Source organism: Triturus cristatus, chromosome 3_1, assembly GCF_964204655.1.
Source record: "Triturus cristatus chromosome 3_1, aTriCri1.1, whole genome shotgun sequence".
Lineage (NCBI taxonomy): Eukaryota > Metazoa > Chordata > Amphibia > Caudata > Salamandridae > Triturus > Triturus cristatus.
The window spans coordinates 423,057,728-423,078,858 of record NC_140583.1 but is presented as its reverse complement, the minus strand read 5'-3'; positions in this window follow the sequence as shown (position 1 = coordinate 423,078,858).

Genomic DNA, 21,131 nt, shown 5'->3' with positions numbered 1-21,131 from the left:
CTTCTGTCCCTAAATTTGAGGAAGGTGATGACATCACCAAATGGTTCGCAGCCTTTGAGAGGGCTTGTGAAATAAAAAGAGTTAAGAAACCTCTCTGGGGGCACTACTGTGGGAACTGTTCTCTGGTAACTGCAGAGGCAGGTTTCTGACCCTCTCTGGGCCTGAAGCAGGATCCTATGACCTCATGAGGAAGACTCTGATTGAGGGATTTGGATTCACTACTGAGGAGTATAGAATTAGATTCAGGGGGGCTCACAAAACCCAGACCCAGTCCTGGATTGACTTTGTAGACTTCTCAGTAAAGACACTGGACGGTTGGTTATCTGGACACGGTGTGCAGGATTTTACTGGATTGTACAATTTGTTCATTAAGGAACATATATTAAGTAATTGCACAAATGAAAAGTTGCATCAGCATTTGGTAGTCCTAGGTCCAATTTCTCCCCAAGAATTGGGAAAGAAGGCAGACCACTGGGTCAAGACTAGGGTGACAAGGACAGCCACTGGGGGTGACCAGAAGATGGTGGCCACAAAACCTCCCCAGAGGAAAGGTGGTGAGAATCCCCAAGATATAAAGTCTGAGTCTTCCAAAGGGCCCCAAAAACCTGTTCAGGGGGGTGGGACCCAAACTACTCCCTATGTGCCTCAACCCTATAGGGGGAAGAACGTTGATCCCTTAAAGGCCTGGTGTAATAACTGTAAGAGGTCAGGACACCTAACTGTAGATAAATCTTGCCGCCACAACAAAGCCCCTAAGGCACCCAGTACAGCTACTCCTGGGGCAGCAAGTATACAGATGGGTTCAGAAATTTGCCCTGAGCAAATCTGGGAACACACTGAAGCAAGTCTAGTCTCACTGGGGGAAGTGGAGTTTGCCACTGTAGCTGTGTGGCCACCCATCTTAAAGAAATATTTGCAGTACCCTTGGGTGAATGGAACTAGGGTAGAAGCTCTCAGGGAAACAGGTGCCAGTGTCACTATGATGAAAGACACACTGGTTTCCCCTGAGCAATTCGATTGGGAAGTCTTACCCAGTCACCAATGCTGACAGTGTTACTACTAGTCATCCCATGGCCATGGTGACATTAGGCTGGGGGGATGGAGGGTGGGGTTACTGGCCTGAAACAGGAAGTGGTCTCTCCAGGGTTGCCAGCTGCATGTCTGCTTGGAAATGATCTGGAAACCTCAGCCTGGGCTGAGGTTGAGCTAAAGGCCCATGCAGCCATGCTGAGCATCCCTGAATTGGTGTGTGTGCAAACCAGAGCACAGAGCAAGAGGAAGGGTGAAAAAGTAGGTCTGGAGCCTGAAATAATGGCCCAACCAACCAAGAGAAAATGTAAGAAGACTGGGGAACCAGCTTCTGTACAGCAAAACATTCGGGACCCCTCTCCACAGGGAGAGGATTTGGATACCCCTGAGGGAACTGAGCCCATGGAGATTGACCCTTACGTTATGTTATGTTATGTTAGGAACATTTGTAGTGCGCACAGCTGCCCCAGCTAAGGGGCGTCCTGGCACATGACAAGGTAAAACACAACTAACACTGAGCATGGAAACGGAGAAAAGGGCGCAGCTAGTAAGAGGGAAAAAATTAAAACAGGAAGGTTTTTATGACTTTACGTAACAAAAGAAGGTCTTCCATCGAGCGAATCTCAATCGGAAGAGAGTTCCAAAGCACTGCTGCTTTTACCCGGAAGGACCGGCCACCAGCTCGGCTGAGCTTAAACCTCGGGACCACAGCGAGCGCTTGGCCCAGTGATCTCAAAGAGCGGGTCGGAACATAGCAAGACAAGAGATTCGAGAGGATCTGGGGGGCTGATCCCTTCAAGATCTTAAAAGCCAGACATAAAACTTTAAAATGAATTCTTGTCTTAACCGGCAGCCAATGCAAAGATCGAAGGGTACTAGAGACAGAGCAGGACCTGGGCAAGCCAACTATGGCTCTAGCTGCGGCGTTTTGGACACGTTGAAGGCGGGTGATTTATGCCTGGTTTGCCCCTACCAGGAGAGAGCTGGCATAATCCAGACGAGATATTACTGTTGCCTGAACCACCAGCTGCCTGGTAGGGGGGTCAAAAAACTTCAGGACAGGTCCTAAGCCCCGAAGGACCCCAAAACAGCAGGCCGCGGTTTTGTAAGTGTGCCCGACGAAGCTAAGAGTGGGATCCAACCACACTCCCAAATTTCTCAACTCCGTTACCGGAATTGGAGACGGCCCAAGCTCCGGAGGCCACCATCTGTCCCCCCAGAGTTCCTTCCCGACAACCATGACCTCGGTCTTCTTGGCGTTGAGCTGGAGACAGTTGGCATTCATTCAGCTCGCCACCGCCCTCAGTCCGCTCTGGAACCTAGGGGCATCCTGCTCAGCATCCCCGCTGATAGTAACCGCTAGCTGAGTGTCGTCAGCATAAGAGACCATAGTCATGCCCCACTGCTTGACGACATCAGCCAGCGGTCTCACGTAAAGGTTGAATAACGTGGGACTCAGCGAGGATCCCTGCGGCACCCCCAGGCCCAGAGGATGGAATTTGGACAGGTACGGTGGTATGGCAACGCAGAAGGAACGGTCGTCGAGAAAGGAACGGAACCACTGTAGGGCGAGCCCACCAATGCCTATCTCCTCCAGGCGCTGCAGAAGGATGCGGTGTGAAACAGTATCGAAGGCGGCGCTCAGGTCTAATAATACTAGCGCCGCCGTCTGTCCCACATCCAGCACCATACGCAGGTGTTCGGCCATGGCGAGAAGAGCTGTCTCCCTGGGTAGCATCCAGAATGTTGGCTCGAGTAAGATGGTCAGAAAGAGCCTGGTTGACGTGGGCCTCCAAAACTTTTGCCGGCCAAGGGAGCAAGGAAATGGGCCGGTAGCTCTCCGGTTTTAAAGGATCCAATGAGGGTTTCTTCAGGATAGGAGAGACCACTGCCCGCTTCCATTTAGCGGGAACCGTGCCCGTAGCCAGCGAGATGTTAATCAGGGAGCACACCATGGAGCGTCCCACAAAAGACTGGTCCCTGAAGAGGGCAGGTCTTAACGGATCCAAAGGTGATCCAGATTTGATTTTCTGGGCCAACCTATCAAATCCCTCAGGTAGAAGCAGGGGAAGAGAGTCCATAGTGGGGAGGCCAGGGATAATATCCAGGGCCCCCGGTGGTGGCCCCGTACAGGGAAAAGCCCGGTAGATGCCCTGCACTTTCTCCAGAAAGAAAGATGCCAAAGCCTCACAGTGAGAGGTAGAAGCCGTTGCCGGGGAGGAGATTCTTTTTGCCAAAAGATCTTTGAGGGCCTTAAATATGGATTTAGACGGGTTAGTACTGTTGTGGAATTCTACCGAGTAGAACGCCGCGCGGGCTCTACAGATGGCGCGGTGATAAACCTTAACGGAAGCCAGATACAACGCTTTCTTGGCAGAATCATAAGACCTCCGCCACTCTCTCTCGGCCCACCTACAGCTCCCTTTCAAAGCACGAAGGGCGCTGTCATACCAGGGGCTCGACTCTCTGGAGCTAAGTTTGCTTGCCATGATGGGAATCAATGAGTCAAGCGCCCTGGTAATCCACTGACAGAACTGGTCATAACCCGTTTCTACGTTGTCCAAGGGTCCTAGCGGATCTACAGCCAAAACGTGGTGTAGGTCCTCTAACCTAAGTTTGTTCCAGTGCCTTCTAGGAACTAATCTAGCTGGGGGAATAGAGGGGATCTCAGGCAAAGGGGCCCGGATAGCCACTAAAAAGTGGTCCGTCCACCCTAGGGGTGAGATGGAAGAGACTGTGGCTTCCGTTAGATTGGTAAAAAAGGGGTCCAGTGTATGCCCTCCTACGTGGGTGGGTTTGTGATACCTTTTGAGACAACTGAAGGGCCTTGAGATCAGCTAGAATATTGATGACAGCCGGCACGCTCTGATTGTCAAAATGGAGGTTGAGATCTCCCAGGATGGAGAAATTGCCGCAGCCAATTGCCAGAGAGCTAACGGCGTCAGGGAAAGCTTCTCTGAACACAACGTCACTGCCTGGGGGTCGATATACCACCATCCCCGAGATCGAGAACTGGGGGCTGATCAGGATCTTAAAAGAGGCGCTTTCGCACCCAGCAATATTTAAGGCATTCCAGCTACAGGAGAAGCTAGATTTAACAGCAAGGGCAATACCCCCTCCTCTAGTTGGACGTTGAACTCTTGGGCCCAGGGGGACCCTCTAGGGAAGAGCTGTGCCAGGGTCAGCGAGACTGTCCCACTCTTGAAAGCCTGAGGCAACAAGCTGTTTCAGAAGCAAAGGGAGATGTCAGTGGTACCCGCAGAGCTTATTGGGAAGAGGGATTACGGTATGCTGATGCAAGAAACCCCACTCCTGGAGCCACCAGGAGGGTGGTGGTGCCACAGAAGTACAGGGAGTTCCTCCTAACTTTAGCTCATGACATACCCCTAGCTGGACATCTGGGGCAATCCAAAACTTGGGAAAGGCTAGTGAGTCACTTTTACTGGCCCCAGATGTACCAAAAGGTGAAGGAGTTTGTCAGCTCCTGTGTTACCTGTCAAGCCAGTGTCAAGACAGGTGGCCACTCAAAGGCCCCCTTCATCCCACTACCAGTGGTGGGGGTGCCCTTTGAAAGGGTAGGAGTGGACATTGTGGGTCCACTTGAACCTCCCACAGCCTCAGGGAACTCATTTATCCTAGTAGTAGTGGATCATGCTACTAGGTACCCTGAAGCAATTCCACTTAGGGCTACTACAGCTCCTGCAGTAGCCAAGGCCCTCCTGGGTGTTTTCACCAGGGCAGGGTTTCCTAAGGAGCTGGTTTCAGACAGAGGTCCCAACTTCATGTCTGCTTACCTGACACACATGTGGAAGGAGTGTGGAGTGCAGTACAAATTTACTACCCCCTAAAATCCACAAACCTATGGCCTTGTTGAGAGATTCAACAAGACATTGAAAGGCATGATCATGAGTCTCCCTGAGAAGCTCAAAAGGAGATGGGATGTCCTGTTACCATGCCTGCTTTTCGCTTACAGAGAAGTACCACAGAAGGGAGTAGGTTTCTCACCCTTTGAACTTCTGTTTGGTCATCCTGTGAGGGGACCACTGTGTCTTGTAAAAGAGGGCTGGGAGAGGCCTCTTCAAGAGCCCAAACAAGACATAGTGGACTATGTGCTTGGCCTAAGGTCGAGAATGGCTGAGTACATGGAGAAAGCATCCAAAAACCTTGAGGCCAGCCAGGATCTTCAGAAGCACTGGCATGACCAAAAAGCTGTTGTGGTTGAATTTCAACCTGGGCAACAGGTGTGGGTTTTGGTGCTAGCCTCTTTTCCTTGACCCCTGCTCTGACAAACTGGTGTACCCATGATGTGGACACTGGTGACAGTGCACCTGTCAAGAACAAAATATATCGCCAGTCAGACCAAGTCAAGGAAAGCATCAAAGCTGAGGTCAGCAAGATGCTGGAGTTAGGGGTCATTGAACCCTCTGAGAGCCCCTGGGCTAGCCCAGTGGTTCTGGTCCCCAAACCTCATCAACAAGGTGGAAAGAGAGAGATGAGGTTCTGTGTGGACTATAGAGGGCTCAACTCTGTCACCAAGACAGATGCTCACCCTATTCCAAGAGCAGATGAGCTGATAGATAAATTAGGGGCAGCCCAATTCCTCAGTACCTTTGACCTAACTGCAGGGTACTGGCAGATTGGCATGGCCCCAGGAGCAAAAGAAAAGACAGCATTCTCCGCACCTGATGGGCATTATCAGTTTACTGTAATGCCCTTTGGGTTAAAGAATGCCCCTGCCACCTTCCAGAGGTTGGTGAACCATGTCCTGGCTGGGCTGGAGTCCTTTAGTGCAGCTTATCTTGATGATATTGCTGTCTTTAGCTCCACCTGGCAGGATCACCTGATCCACCTTGGGAAGGCCTTAGAGGCTCTGCAAAATTCAGATCTCACTATCAAGGCATCCAAATGCCAGATAGGGCAGGGCACTGTGGTGTACTTTGGCCACCTTGTAGGTGGAGGCCAGGTACAACCCTTACAACCCAAGATCCAGGCCATCCTGGACTGGATAGCTCCAGCAACCCAGACCCAAGTCAGGGCATTCCTTGGCTTGACTGGGTACTACAGGAGCTTTGTGAAGGGATATGGGTCCATTGTGACCCCCCTCACAGAACTTACCTCCAAGAAGATGCCCAAAAAGGTTAACTGGACAGTTAGTTGCCAAAAGGCTTTTGACACCCTGAAAGAAGCAATGTGCTCAGCACCAATTCTAAAAGCTCCAGATTATGCCAAGCAGTTCATAGTGCAGACTGATGCCTCTAAGCTAGGGATAGAAGCGGTCCTATCCCAGACCAATAATGAAGGCCAAGACCAACCTGTTGCTTTTATAAGCAGGAGGCTACTCCCCAGTGAGCAGCGTTGGAGTGCCATTGAGAGGGAGGCCTTTGCTGTGGTTTGGTCCCTGAAGAAGTTGAAGCCATACTTGTTTGGTACTCACTTCCTGGTTCAAACTGACCACAGACCTCTCAGATGGCTAATGCAGATGAAAGGGGAAAATCCAAAACTACTAAGGTGGTCCATCTCCCTACAGGGAATGTACTTTGAAGTGGAACACAGACCAGGTACTGCCCATGCCAATGCAGATGGACTTTCCAGGTTCTTCCACTTAGATAATGAAGACTCCATAGGGCAAGGTTAGTCTCATCACCTTTCGTTTGGGGAGGGTTGTGTGAGAAAGTGCCATCTTTCTTGCATGTTATGCCCCCAATTGTTGCTGAATTGCTGAATGTACTTTGACTAAGTGTGCCCTGGACTCCTGCCAATCAGGCGCCCAGGGCCTATGTTCCTTCCCTACAAAAACCTCAAAACCAAATTGGCAAGCCCTGGCCACATGTCAGCCCCTGGTAAATGGTACCCTAGGTACCCAGGGCCTTGTGACCAGGGAAGGCCTCTAAGGGCTGCAGCACTCATTGTGCCACACTTAGAGGCCCTGTACCCTACCACACACACACTGCCCTTGCAGGCTGAGTATCTGGATACAAGACAAAACAAAGAGTTGACATGGCACACATCCCTGTGTGCCATGCCCACCACCTACACTGCCCTGGCATATATCAGCCACCACACTAACTGGGTGCCCTATGCCAGTGGTGTGGGCACAGGAGCATGAGCCCTGTGCTCCTACAGTATCCAGGTCCATTCCTGGGCCCTGTAAGTGCAGTGCTGCCATTTAAGAGTATATAGTGATGAGAGCTCATCAAACACGAACTCCACAGCACCATAATGATAATACTGAAGACTGAGAAGTTTGGTATCAAACTACTCAGCACATTAAACCCACACTGATGCCAGTGTGGCATTTAATGTACCAAGCACCACAGAAGGCATCTTAGAGATGCCCCCTGAAACCTAACCTACAATCCACGTCTGGTCTGAGAGGCTGCCTAGGCTGCCACACAGCAGACATGTTGCTGGACCCCTGGGTAGGAGAGCCCCTGCTCTCCTGGGCCTGCAACAATGCACATCCTGGGCAAGGTGCTAGGTCTCCTCCCCCAGGATGGACAGTGGGAAGCTTCAAAGGCATGCCACCTCTGTGAGCTTTCCCAGGCAACTTGCAGCCCCCACTCTGGTGGGAAGCCTGGCCGGAAACCCCAAATAAGGACAGGGGATGTGCCAGCCTGCCAACCCCACCCCTCAGGTGGGGAGGCGAGGTGAAGCACATCTCCGGGCGCTTGCCATCTTGAAGATGGGAGGCCCTACCCATTCAGGACGAGGCTACTGCACCCCTCCCAAAGGAGAGTTGCAAAATAGGGGGTGTACCCACTCCAGGACAGGGACCCATTGGTCCCTGCCCTTTACCTACCTGTGACGCCCCTAAATCTAGTATTTAGGGGCAGCCTGAACCTTCCTTCCCCAGATTCCAGATTCCAAGATTCAAAGAAGAGCAAGAAGAAAGAAGACCTGCCATGCAGCTGCTAAGAAGAGGAAAACATCAACTGCTTTGGCCCCAGCCCTACTGGCCTGTCAACCCTCGAACCTGCTCCTGCTACATCCCAGCTTAGTAACAATGGGGTAACACAATATCCCTCAGAACCTGGGCATTAGTATATCAAAGAAACAATGGTTCTGTTGGGTGAAAAAGGCCTCTTTACACAATTGGCACAAGTCATGCGTTATTCAAAATATGCAATTAGTCATAAGCAACACACAAAAACTGTGGGGTATTCTGAGATTTTTATATATAGATTGCGTCATTCATATATATACCCAAAAACATTTTGAAAGGCCGTCAAAGTACAAAGTGAAATACAATTTGTGACAAGGTGACAAATGGTGCTCAGTGATATAGTGCGTGATGTACAGAGTGCTTTAAAAAGTTGAAAAGATTCTGATGGCCAGAAAACAAGTATTTATAGTATATCTGCGAACTGAATCAATTAGTTTTTTTGCAGGCTCTGGCAACTGGTCCAGGGGATAGTGTCGACGTTTCAACCCAAATACTGCACTACTATACAGTCAGTGCGGGTCTTCATCGGGACGGGGACAGGGGGTGACGGCCTGTAAGTAGTAAGATGCCTTTAATCAGGTGTGTTGTCAAAAAAGGGGAGAAGAACATCAATGACTTGCATTGCGCACGGTGGTATAAAACTCACCTAAAGGATAATTGATCAAGACAACTCAAGGTTGAGCGTTGTTAACTTGCACCTTAACCTTCCTTTTGGCGGTATAAGGTGTGTTCAGAACATCTGATACACTTCTGTGGGGGGAGAAAGGTTCGATTTACCACTAAGTAAAACTTTTATATGGTGGATAGGAGGGGTGGGGAGGGAGTGATTGCTGGTTACTAAGTAACAGATGATGCTGGCGCTCTAGTGCATCCTGCGTCTTGCGGAGTTGCTAGGTAGAATGGCAACTAAGATTCGTGCCTCACTCAAGAGGCGGGAACAATCTGAACAAATAGTGGGCCACATAGAAATGTATTATGCAATGCGCCCGAGATCACGCAGTAGGCGGTTAGTAGGCCAGCACGATTATACATTATTCCAGATGATATGTACGAATATACAGTATGATAAGGAGTTAAGTGCATTTTTACAGTGAAAATCTTAAAACAATAACATATACAGAGGAGATGATTAAGCAGTAAGCAATAAATAAACCTTTGGATGATATCTTATTCTACAGTGTGCATACCTTTCTTTTCATCAAGGGGCACAGTAACAATTTTTATGATATTTCCATGTGTTGTACACGAGTATATACAGTGTTAATAACTATCAAGAATTGGGTGCAGTTGATATACAGTCATACAACTGATGGTCCGGTTTCTGTATTAATGGCTCAATATCTTAAATATCTTAAAACAATACAATATACAGAGGAACTGACAAGAGTACCCTTCCATTTTAACACCATCCACGTAGTCTGAGGGATAACTTACCCTATGAGCAATACCTCAGACTAAGAAGAAACTGTACTAGGAGGATTGATTACTTTAAGGAATCCGCAACGGTCACTATCCGTCTAAAAGAGAGGAGTCACCCAACCGGACTGTTGAAACGGGCCAAAAAGCGGGCTTGGTATTACCCTCATGAACAGCTGTTGGAGGTCAGTCAAAAACACATGGAGACAGACAAGATCGTCTGCGTTACCACATTCAACACCAAGAGCAACGATATAAAGAAAGAAGTGAAGAAATACTGGAATTTGGTTGCAAGTGAACTTCAAACCACACAGGACCCCGTCTTTGCCTTCAAGAGGGGCAAACATATCAAGGATACAGTTGTAAATACATACCACGAAGCACCGAAGCCACCTGACCTCAGAAGCCACTTTGGTCTCCCACCCGTGACCGGACACCACAAATGTGGGCAATGTAAGGCATGTGATCTATGCCATGAGGGAACTACATTTGTACATACTAACAGAACATACGAACTTTCCCACTTCACCAATTGCAACAGCTCAAACGTTATATATGCCATCCAGTGCCCCTGTGGCCTTATATATGTTGGGCAAATACCCAGAAAGCCAAAGTCAGGATTCTGCAGCACATGAGCAGGGTTCAAGGGGCCCCCATGGTTGAACATTACCTGACACACCACCACTCTCCTAACAACTTAACATGGTGGTTACTAGAGAAGATCATCCCCAATGACAGAGGGAGTTTGATTACGAGGATTTTGAATTATAAGGAGTGCAGATGGATCCATCTGCTTAACTCAGTACAGAATGGGTTAAACGAGATAGAGGAGACCTCGAAACAAATGGGGCAACTCTAACTTGCCCAATTCTTTGAGCCTGGTGTTGAGACACTTTATTCAGTAACATTGTATATATTGAGCCATTAATACATTTATGCTAGCTCCTCTAGAAACCGGACCATCTATTGCATGAGTGTATATTTTCTGCACTCAATTCTTGATGTTTAACCCTGTATATACTCGTGTACAACACATGGAAATTTCTTAAGAATCGTTACTGTGCCCCTTGATGAAAAGAAAGGTATGCACACTGTAGAATAAGAAATCATCCAAAAGTTTATTTATTGCTTACTGCTTAATCATTGTCAAATAAGTGATTTCAGTCACAATGTACACACATAGCAAATCCTTAAAACCGAAGGGTACTGTTACCAGTTCCTCTGTATATGGTATTGTTTTAAGATTATCACTGTAAAAATCCACTTAACTCCTTATCATACTGTATATTCGTACATATCATATGGAATAATGTATAATCGTGCGGGCCTACTAACCGCCTACTGCGTGATCCCGGGAGCATAAGACATTTCTATGTGGCCCACTATTTGTCCAGATTGTTCCCGCCTCTTGAGTGAGGCACGAACCTTAGTTGCCATTCTACGTAGAAACGCCGCAAGATGCAGGACGTGCTAGAGCGCCAGCGTCATCTGTTACTTAGTAACCAGCAATCACTCCCAACGCACGACGTACACGCGCACGTTTTTCAGCTACATCAGCAAGCTCATTGCGAGTGCTGCTGTCAATCCACATAGACGAGCCAGGACTCAAGCCTGCCGCCCGCGATTCAGCCTAAAGCTACTGACAACTAACGAAGGTGAGCAGCCAGTGTCGCTAGAGCTTCATTTACTTAAATAGCTAGACGGTCCCCCTCCTAATCTAATCCTACTTTCCTACAGACCCAATAGAAGAAGCAATTGTCTTAATGACTGGAGTGCTTCGCCCAATGCTATCAACCTAAGGTGAGCATGCAATATGGTTCTTGGCAATTTTTCCAGCATCCCTCTGCCCTCCCTCTCCCAATCCCTCCCTCCCGCCCCCTCTCTCCGTCCCCACCCTCCTATCCACCATATAAAAGTTTTACTTAGTGGTAAATCGAACCTTTCTCCCCCCACAGAAGTGTATCAGATGTTCTGAACAAACCTTGTACTGCCAAAAGGAAGGTTAAGGCGCAAGTTAACAACGCTCAACCTTGAGTTGTCTTGATCAATTATCCTTTAGGTGAGTTTTATACCACTGTGCGCAATGCGAGTCATTGATGTTCTTCTCCCCTTTTTTGACAACACACCTGATTAAGGCATCTTACTACTTACAGGCCGTCACCCCCTGTCCCCGTCCTGATGAAGAGCCGCACTGACTGTATAGTAGTGCAGTATTTGGGTTGAAACATCAACACTATCCCCTGGACTAGTTGCCAGAGCCTGCGAAAAAACTAATTGATTCCGTTCGCAGATCTACTATAAATACTTGTTTTCTGGCCATCAGAATCTTTTCAACTTTTTAAAGCACTCTGTACATATCACACACTATATCACTGAACACCACTTGTCATCCTGCTACATCCCGGCACCTCTTGTGGCCAGCAACCTCACAAACCACGGAGGACCTGGCTACCTTTTGGCTCTAAGCACCTGGGACTCCCATGAGCAGAGGCTCTGCTCAAAATCAGCCTCTAATCCCTGGCATCAGCCCAGAACCGCGAACCCTGCACACTCTGCACCCGCCAAGCCTGGCCTGTGCCAGAGTGAACAAAGACCACGAGGACCACCCCCCTGCGACTGTGACCCCGAGTCCGGCACCCAAGGACTTCCCTCGACGCTCCTGACGACGCCTGCAGCCTCAGAACAAGGTACCCCCCAACCGCGATCAACAGAGGGTAAGATTTCAAAAGGCACCCCTGCACCCGGCACCCTGCGGCCCCCTGTGCACAACTTCTGGGTACCTACCTATCCCCCAACTACCCAACTTATCTCTCGAAGTGGTGGTGGCACCTGAAGAATCTTCGTCCCCGAGCTTGCAGCCTTTTTCCAACCAGGAGCTTTCCCATTGAAATAAATTGAGCGCCCGAAGGCTCAAAAGCACCCTGCACCCAGCCGCCCTAGTGGCCCTGGCAGTGTAACCTCTACACTTATCTACTTCCCCATTTGCCCTGAGCAAGTGACCAAGAGCCGCAGCCGCGTGGCCTGCTAGTCAGCAGCCACCATCCAAGGCCCCCCTGCCTCCCTTAGGATAACATTGGGCCTTACTCACTCTGCACCCGGCTGGCCCTGCGCATGCTGAGGGTGTAACAACTGTATCTACCTGACCCTGGGAGACCCCTGAGTCTGTGACCAGAACCTTAACTTTGCCAGTCGAGTACTTACCCAACAGCTGATAACTCAATGTTCTCCATAGGGAAACATTGACTGGTTTCTTCTAAAATTTCTTCTGTGTGGAGTTTCTAAAGCTTAAAATAATTACCAAAAATCAGCCGAGTAGCGAAAACGAAAATACTCACCTGCTTTCAAGGGAGATCCCAGTGCTGGATCTTGGTGCCCAGCACTGACCCTGAAAAATATTCACAACCGTACTTACCAGTAACCCAATTTTCTTCCATAGGAAACCATTGACTGTTTTTCTGTGAAATTTCTTCTGTGTCGATTTTTGCAAACTTTAACTATTCTTTAAAAATCGTAATAACTGTGAAAACGCAATTACTTACCTGTTTTAGATGGAGATCCCAGTACTGAGTCTAGGAGCCCAGTACTGGATTACAAAAGTAGCGAGAGCCTACTTTACCTGCAACTTGAATTTTCTTCCATAGGGAATCATTGACTGTTTTTCTATGAAATTTCTTCGGTCAACTTTTAAAATAGCTAAATACTTCCTAAAAATCACAACAGTAACTAAGTCGACTTTTATCACTTGTTTCTAAGAACTGTCCCAGGACTGAATCTAGGATCTAGTCCTGGAGTTACAAAAGTAATCCTGAATGTAATCTATTGCAAATAACTTAAAATTTCCATTGAGCTCAATACATTATTGTGTTTGAAATTGTGTTGCCTATTGCAACAACCTGTAACCAGTATTTACAAAAGTCAATTGCATATTGCAAAAGTATTTACCTAAAGCATCTCATTCTGAGAAAGTATATTTTCATGCCTATTGTTGGTTCTAAAATAAAACAGACATATATTTTTTTATATAAACCATTGGCCTAGAATTTAGTTATTGAGTGTGTGAGACCATTTGTTGACTGAGTGTGCACAACAAATGCTTTACACTGTCCTCTGATACTGCCTTACTGCTCGACCAAGCTACCACTTTAGAGAGTAAGGTTATATCTAACTTTAGCCTCTGCCAAACCTCTGGGGACTGTGGACTCTGTACACACTGTACCTATTTGGGAACAGTATATACAGAGCCACTTTCTCACAATCAGGCCACTGGAATCCTGGTTGGACTGAGGAATACAAAAAATAATGGGTGTAATGCTTGGATTAATCTTGGCCAGTGGAAATTATTTGGCAGCATCCTAGTTCACTGTGTTTTTGACCACCATACTGCCTCAGTCATTACCCAGTCGTTTGCTTATCAGCCATGGCCTGCTCCCAAAATAGCAGTCTAACTGCCAGGCTAGGTCCTTTCGGAGCAAGAACACAAGCAACTCTAGGCCAGCTTGGTTCCAGTGGCACAGTGAGCATGGGACACGTTTGGGCATACTGCTCACACCTAGGGTGCTCCACTGAGGAAGACAAAAGTGATAAGTGGAATGCTTGAAATAATCTAAAGTGTTGGTAACTATTTGGAGCTGCATCCCAGTCCTTCAGTTTTTTTCTCACTAGGCCTCAATCGTCTTAGGCAGGTGCTAGAATATTACCCTGGTGAACGATGAGGAAGTCAGCTTGGTGATACCACACTTTTTAAGCCATTGTTGGGAAGACTGGTAGTAACGGCCATGTAATTCATCTCACAATATAGTGTCTCGAAATCAACCTCCCTGCACCATGGTACTATTTCTGGAGAGAATGGTGCAGCCAGGAGAATATCTTCAAAGTGAGGAGACATGTCAGTTTGTCAAGTTACTGTAATAGCAAATATTGTTCAGGACTGAGGTAGTCATTTATGGTAAGTCGGGCCAGCAGAGGCACTGCCTCCACATGCCCAGTAGAGGACAACGTGCCGTACTATATTTGGCAAAAGTTCTCCAACCAACATCATTGGAGCACCCTGAGCAAAATTGTAGTGTAAAGCCAAGCGGGTGGCCATATCATGCTGGCCCACCTAACACTTTTTTTGTTCTGCAGGAAGAATCCCCCAAAGCGGGGATATATGACAATAAAAGCAATGTCCTGATGTGAGAGTCTTTGTTTTTTCATTCCTGGTTGTGGGTGCTGTGCTTTTCATGGTGACTGTGGAAAGAAAAAACAGTATTGGAATGTATTCCCTAAATGGGGGGGCACTGGATGCTGTAATGCTGGTGGTCCTGTGGCTGACTAGCTGTTGCTAGCAATTTCCCATGGTGGAGCTGACAGAGGCTGAGCTGTCAGGAACTCAAAGGGAGATCGTGAGTTTTGCGGAACTAGACATCTCCTAATTTACTGCAAATGTCCTATTCCACTACAGTCCAAATTAACGAGTTTCAGAGTTTATTACGATGTGAATGATGAAGGTCTGCTAGAATGCTGATCTATAGTTGGAAAGCACACCATTGAAGGTTTGTGGCTTTGAGATGGTTCGGGTTGCAAAAGCTAGGCATAGGGGGTGTGAAAGAAAGCATATGAGGGAGATTTGTTGGAGACACAGTAGGATTTTAGAGCAGCCTGTCTGAGGGTGAGAGTCTACTGATATATAGAGAGGAAAGCTTACTTTTTTAACCAAAAGTTCCCAAATTAAGATGTGAAGCCAATTTAAAAACTGAGCATCAGACAATAATGCCAAATTTTTCTTCTTTTCTACAATCTAGCAATCATGTTTACGACCCTGGCCTTGGAGTTCCCCTCTCAATTCCAGAGAAATAACTTTAGTTATATGGGCCATTATCTTGACAAAATATGATTCTAATAGTAGCACACACAGAGATATGTACTGTAACCTATTGGACAGCTTTTGCAAATGTAGCATTTGTTCTAGGCTCAGGGAAATTCAGATTTGATTTTAATGAAGGTAGGTCTGATGAATGAGGTTATTATAATCCGATTTAACTGCCCCCCTACACACAGATAATTTGCATTAAGCCTACTCCGTTTGTGAATCTTTGCTCAATGGAAGTATCACTCACTGTAAGTTCTGGAAAAATGGACTTGAGAACTAAGTACCGGTGCCTGTCATTGCAAATAAGGTCCACTGCTACACTCCTGGGATAACAGGTTCTGGGCTGGTTAAACGTGATGTTATGTGCTCACTCGTTACACCAGTCTTTGGCGTGCACTAGTAGAAATATTGTCTAACTCACACAGACAAAGTTTGCCTGGCGCAGATATTACATTTAAAAAAAATTGATCATGGCCTGTGAAGGCTTTATAATATCATTGTGTATTCAAAAACATACCCTGCATTTCTATTTGACTAAAGTTTGAGATGGTGGTGCCTCACAGTAAGCCAGTTAGTCATATTTCTCTGAGTTCACCCTTAATTAGGTTTGGACTTTGAAGTACCCTGCTTTACCACAGTAAATTCCTGTTGGCCTGTAGGTAGATCAAAGACTCCTCCTTACCATAGGCCTATTAGGAGGGGATTAAGCATCAATGGGAAAGGGCATACAGCTGTCAGAGAGCTGTAAACACTGACCACTTGACGTCATCATGTTGAAAAGTCCCAAGATGCTGTGCTGAAGGGATGGGACAGGAATGGAGTGATGATGTATCATTTTTGGATTGGACAGAGGTACCCACTTTCTGGACAAGAGATAAACTTCTCGGAATCTGAAGTACACCTGAGAAAGAAGTCCAGGCCAGAATTAAGAAGACTTTTGAAGAAAATGACTCAAAGACTCCTGAAGAGAGGAACTTGAGGACCTCTGACACCTGCTGGAAAAGAGATTTCTAGGACCTCTGATTCCAGCTGCATCCAAGACTGGACTGGGAGGTGTCTCCAGAGCCAGTTTTGCTACCCTTTCTACTCCTTCTGGGGTAGATTAGAGATGTACCAACGTGGGACGGTAAAGGAGTGGGCCAATTCTGACTGGAGGTACCCTTAGAGGGCTTTCCAAGACTGCTGCAAGATACACAGTTGCCTTTCATGTGGCCAGTAGTCTGTGTGCTGAGGAGACTGCTGATGAGTTAAGGGAAGGTGGCAAGGACACTGACGTTTCCCTCAACAGAGGGAGAGCAGTCCAAAAAGTTCCAGTGGGAAAGCCTCAATATTTTAAACTCTATGAGGCCTGGAATAAACAATTCTGTTGGCTGGAGAAACCTGACAGAAAAAATAAAATAATAATTCCCTGTATACATTGGCCCTACCAGCCCTCAGGATCTGTGATATGCCTGCCTGCTCAGGGGCATACTGCTTGGCTGCCAAGACCATTGGGCAATGAAAATTGTAACAGTGATATTACTTCTGTGTCATCTTCCCCTTGGAGTCTGTGGTTGTGTGGAACCGCGTGGCCCTATGCTGGCTTAGGCCATGCATCTGTTCCCATTGAGAGAGCCCATTGACACTTCCAGGAAGGGAAGGCAAGTGTCTGGGAGATATCAATATGCTTAGGCCTGGTGTGCGCCGGTGCCAGCATAAGGTGACTGATGAGACAGTGGCTCCTCTAGCCAGCAGACACCAAGTGCTCTTTCCCATGTTGTAGCAGGAGACTGAGAAGCCTGCTTCATTCACAATCAGCAAGCACAATTCTTATCAGTGTGAAGTCACAACCAAACCCCAAATAACCTGTGCTCAACTGTTTGGTAGCTTGTTCAGGCTTAACTTAAAAACAATGTGTAAAGTATGTACGCAGTACTTCAAGCAGTAATACACTGAAAGCACAGCACAAGAGAATCCCACACCATTTCAGAAGAATAGTGCAAACAATAAAAAAACTATCAAGACTAAAACGACAAAAATCCAATCAGTAGAACCGGGAATATTTAATTTGAAAGATTTAAGCGAAAATAGCACCAAAAAGACCACACCATCACTTGCGGCTATCTGGTTAGACGAAACAGGGAGAAAGTCACAAGGTCAAGCTGACCGTGACGGAGTACGGGTTGGATACAGGGATCAGGATGGTTCCATTGAAAAGTTACCTTATCAGTCCAGTTCACGATGGAGAGCTGCGAGGATCAGGGAATTGTCGTGGATCGTCATCAATGTAGCATGCAAAGCAGGCCTGGCATCGAGGATGGGCATCACTGTAGCACAAAGATCCTGTTGTAATCACAAACAGTCGGGCCGGTGCTTCATGGTTGCGCTCCCTGTGAGCAGTTGTTGCATTAGCGCGAAGGGTCGGGCTAAAGGAATCTCGCATTAGCAGGCTGTGTCAGTGACAAGGTTTTTAGCGTCAATGGGCCCTGTTGCAGTCGCTAAGAGCCCAGTCCAGAACATGAGAGGTCAGCACTTGGGGGTCAGGGACATGCTTCTGCTGGATCTGGGTGCTGGTTCAGGTGGCTGGGAGCCTGTTGTGCCCCCAAAGCTCTGAATAGGAGGCCAGCAGACTAGTCCTTAGAGTCACTCCTGCTGTCCTGGTTTCAGGTGCAGGTCTATATCCCTCTGATGCAGGAAGGGGGCAGCAAGGCAGCAATCCAGCAAGGCAGCAGTCCAGCAAGGCAGTAGTCTGCAGAGCAGCAGTGCAGAAGAGTGGCAGTCCTTTCAGCAGCACAGCAGTCCTTCTTCCTAGCAGAGAATCCACGGATCCTGAAGCACTGGTGTCTGAGGTTCAACATTTATACCCAGTTATGCCTTTGAACTGGGGAAGATTCTAGAGGTGTTCCTTTGATGTGCACAGTGTTCCTGCCTTCCCTGTCGTGGTCCTAGACTAACACAGGGGGTATGCAGCCCTTTGTGTGGAGGTAGGACACAGCCTATTCAAATATAAGTAGGGCTGTGCCCAGCTCTGCCCTCCCATCCTGCAAATGATAATCCATCCAGCCACATCTAAGCTCTCTATTGTGTGTGGCTGTCTAGGAGTAATACACAACGTCTAGCTGCCAACTACACCCAGTCATGCCACCCAGAGACAGGCTGCAAGCACTAAGTGGCTATGACAAGAAAATAGCAACTTTTTAAGAGTGGCATTTTCAAAAATGTAATTGAAAATCCCCCTAGGAGAGGATTTTTCATTACAACTCCAAAGACACTAAACATGAACTGGTTAGTTCTTCCCATTTAAAAGTTACCATGCATTACATGCAATAAGGTAATTCCAATGTAGTAGTGAAAAACAAATGTAAGAGTTTTTCATTACCAGGACATGTGAAACTTAAACTTTCATGTCCTGCTTTTAAAATACAATTCACACAGCCCTCTGGGCTGTTAGGGCCTACCCTAATGGTGACCTATCTGTATTACAAAGGCAGGTTTGAGACTAGCAGAAAGATTATTTTGCCATGTAGAAGTGGCAGATTACAACTGCACACAGAGGCTGCAATGGCAGGCCAGAGACATGTTTAAAGGGCTGCGTACGTGGGTGGCATAATAGTTGCTGCAGGCTCACTAGTAGCATTTAATTTGCAGGCCCTGTGTACAAACAGTACCACTTAACGAGGGACTTATAGGTAAATGAAATATACCAATTGCCAATGTTAACAAGCTTTAAGGGGAGAGCACATGTACTTTAGCACTGGTTAGAAGTGGTAAAGTGCACAGAGTCCTAAGGCCAGCAAAAACAAGACCAGCAAAAAAGCAGGAGGAAGGCAAGCAATGTGGGGGAAGACCACCCTATGGCTGACAGGTCTACCACATACATATTGTTAATAGTAAATCACTGCTCACATTGTTGAATAACTTTGAAAGGGGGTTTATATTTTGCCTTTGATTATTGTAGTAATCCTTTCACAAAGCCAGAGGGCCGGGCGCGTTGTTATTCGGAGTGAGTGCAACTTGTATTGCCTTAGGCTCTTAGAATGTGTAATGTGATTTTAGGAATCAGGGCTTGTTGGTGTGCAGGGGATGGGGCTGAGGAGTAGCACAAGGAACATTTTGGTGGATACCTGACCTGTGGGATCTTTTCTTAGAGTACACCCCTGCTTTATATGAGGTCCTTAGAAAGTGACTACATAGATATCTAAACCTGTCATTTCTCTCTCTCTCTCTCTATATATATATATATATATATAGATATATATATCTATATATATATCTATATATATATTCACTGAAAAAACCATAGGTTTCACACACGTTATAGTTAGGAATTAGCATTAAAAAAACCTTGCAAATTCAATGAAAAAACCATAGGTTTCACAAATGTTAACATACATTTAATGACTCACTTATAGAGTCAGTTACGCACCAAAGAAACTCATCCATTTACACACTTGTACACCCACTCATTCTTCAAGAGGCCTTTCCATATATATATTAAACATATTAAAATTGGTAAGAAACACAGACTCAATGAATAACGTCCTCAGTGATGTCATCAGTGATGTAATTTTAGATGTCATCAGTGATGTCATGAGTGATGTCACTGACCATGTCATGAGTGATGTAATATGTGACGTCATCAGCAGTGGATTGCGGGTGCGCGAGTTATAGTTAGCTGAACTAACTATAACGGGGGAATTTCATTGGTTTTTTACGAGCGAAATGTCCAGCTAACTATAACATTTGTGAAACCTATGGTTTTTTCATTGAATTTGCAAGGTTTTTTAATGCTAATTCCTAACTATAACGTGTGTGAAACCTATGGTTTTTTCAGTGAATTTGGAAGGTTTTTTAAAAGCTAATTTCTAAATATAACGCGTGTGAAAGCTATATATTTTTTTTTTTGCATGTTTTTTTGAATTTTATTTGCTAACTATAATGTGTGTGAAACCTATGATTTTTTATTGATTTTTTTCCTTTTTTACATCATTTTTTTCCTTTTTATTTTTCCTTTAAACACTATTCTACCTATGTATATATTCATGGTTTTAATTCATTCTTCAATTTATAAAGATTCACCTTTTTTAAATAATTGGTTAGATATATTTGTATAACATAGTTAATATCTTCAACAAACCTTTTTTTTTTTTTTTTACCGTACGCGTACGGTAAGCTTACCGGAAGCGCACGGGTCGCTTTATGTACGGTGATTGTACGTAATATTTCTACGCTGTTTGCGTATGCTTACGCATTTTGCGTAGGTGTCCGTACTTCCTACGCGACGCGTAAGCGCATGCTTTACACGTGCACGCGCGCGCGCACGTTACGCGGAAGTGTACGAGCGTGCCTGTAATGCGCATGTGCGCGTGTCTTTCGTACGCGCATGCGTACTTTTACCGTACGCGCTCGGTAAGCTTAACGTGCGCGTACGGTTGGTCATGTGATCAAGAAACAACACTTTTGATTGGTTTAAACTACTTTCAGATCTGGAATCTTCCTACACCACACCCATTCCCCTCATTACTGCCTATGATTTCTTAGGAGAAGGAGCTGAATTGTCTTTGGGATACAATGGCAGAGCAGCCTTATTACCGATTTGGAATATAGATATCTCACAGCAAATAATTCCAGGCACCCCTGTATCTACATTTGAACAAAATTGAAACATACATACATAAGAGTTAGTAGGTTAATAATGGACATAAATACACTTTGTCTATTGTGCTAAAAAAGATCAGGGTTATCCTGTTAGAACCTCCAAAAAATTGCTTCAAAAAATTGCTTCAAAAATTTCCTCAAAAAGATTTGTTTTTTATATTCTCGTTCCTGTTCTTGAATGTATCCCCCAGTCCGCATAGATTCACGGGTCATACTGGACATAAGAAATGTATTAGGATAATACTTTAGATCTTG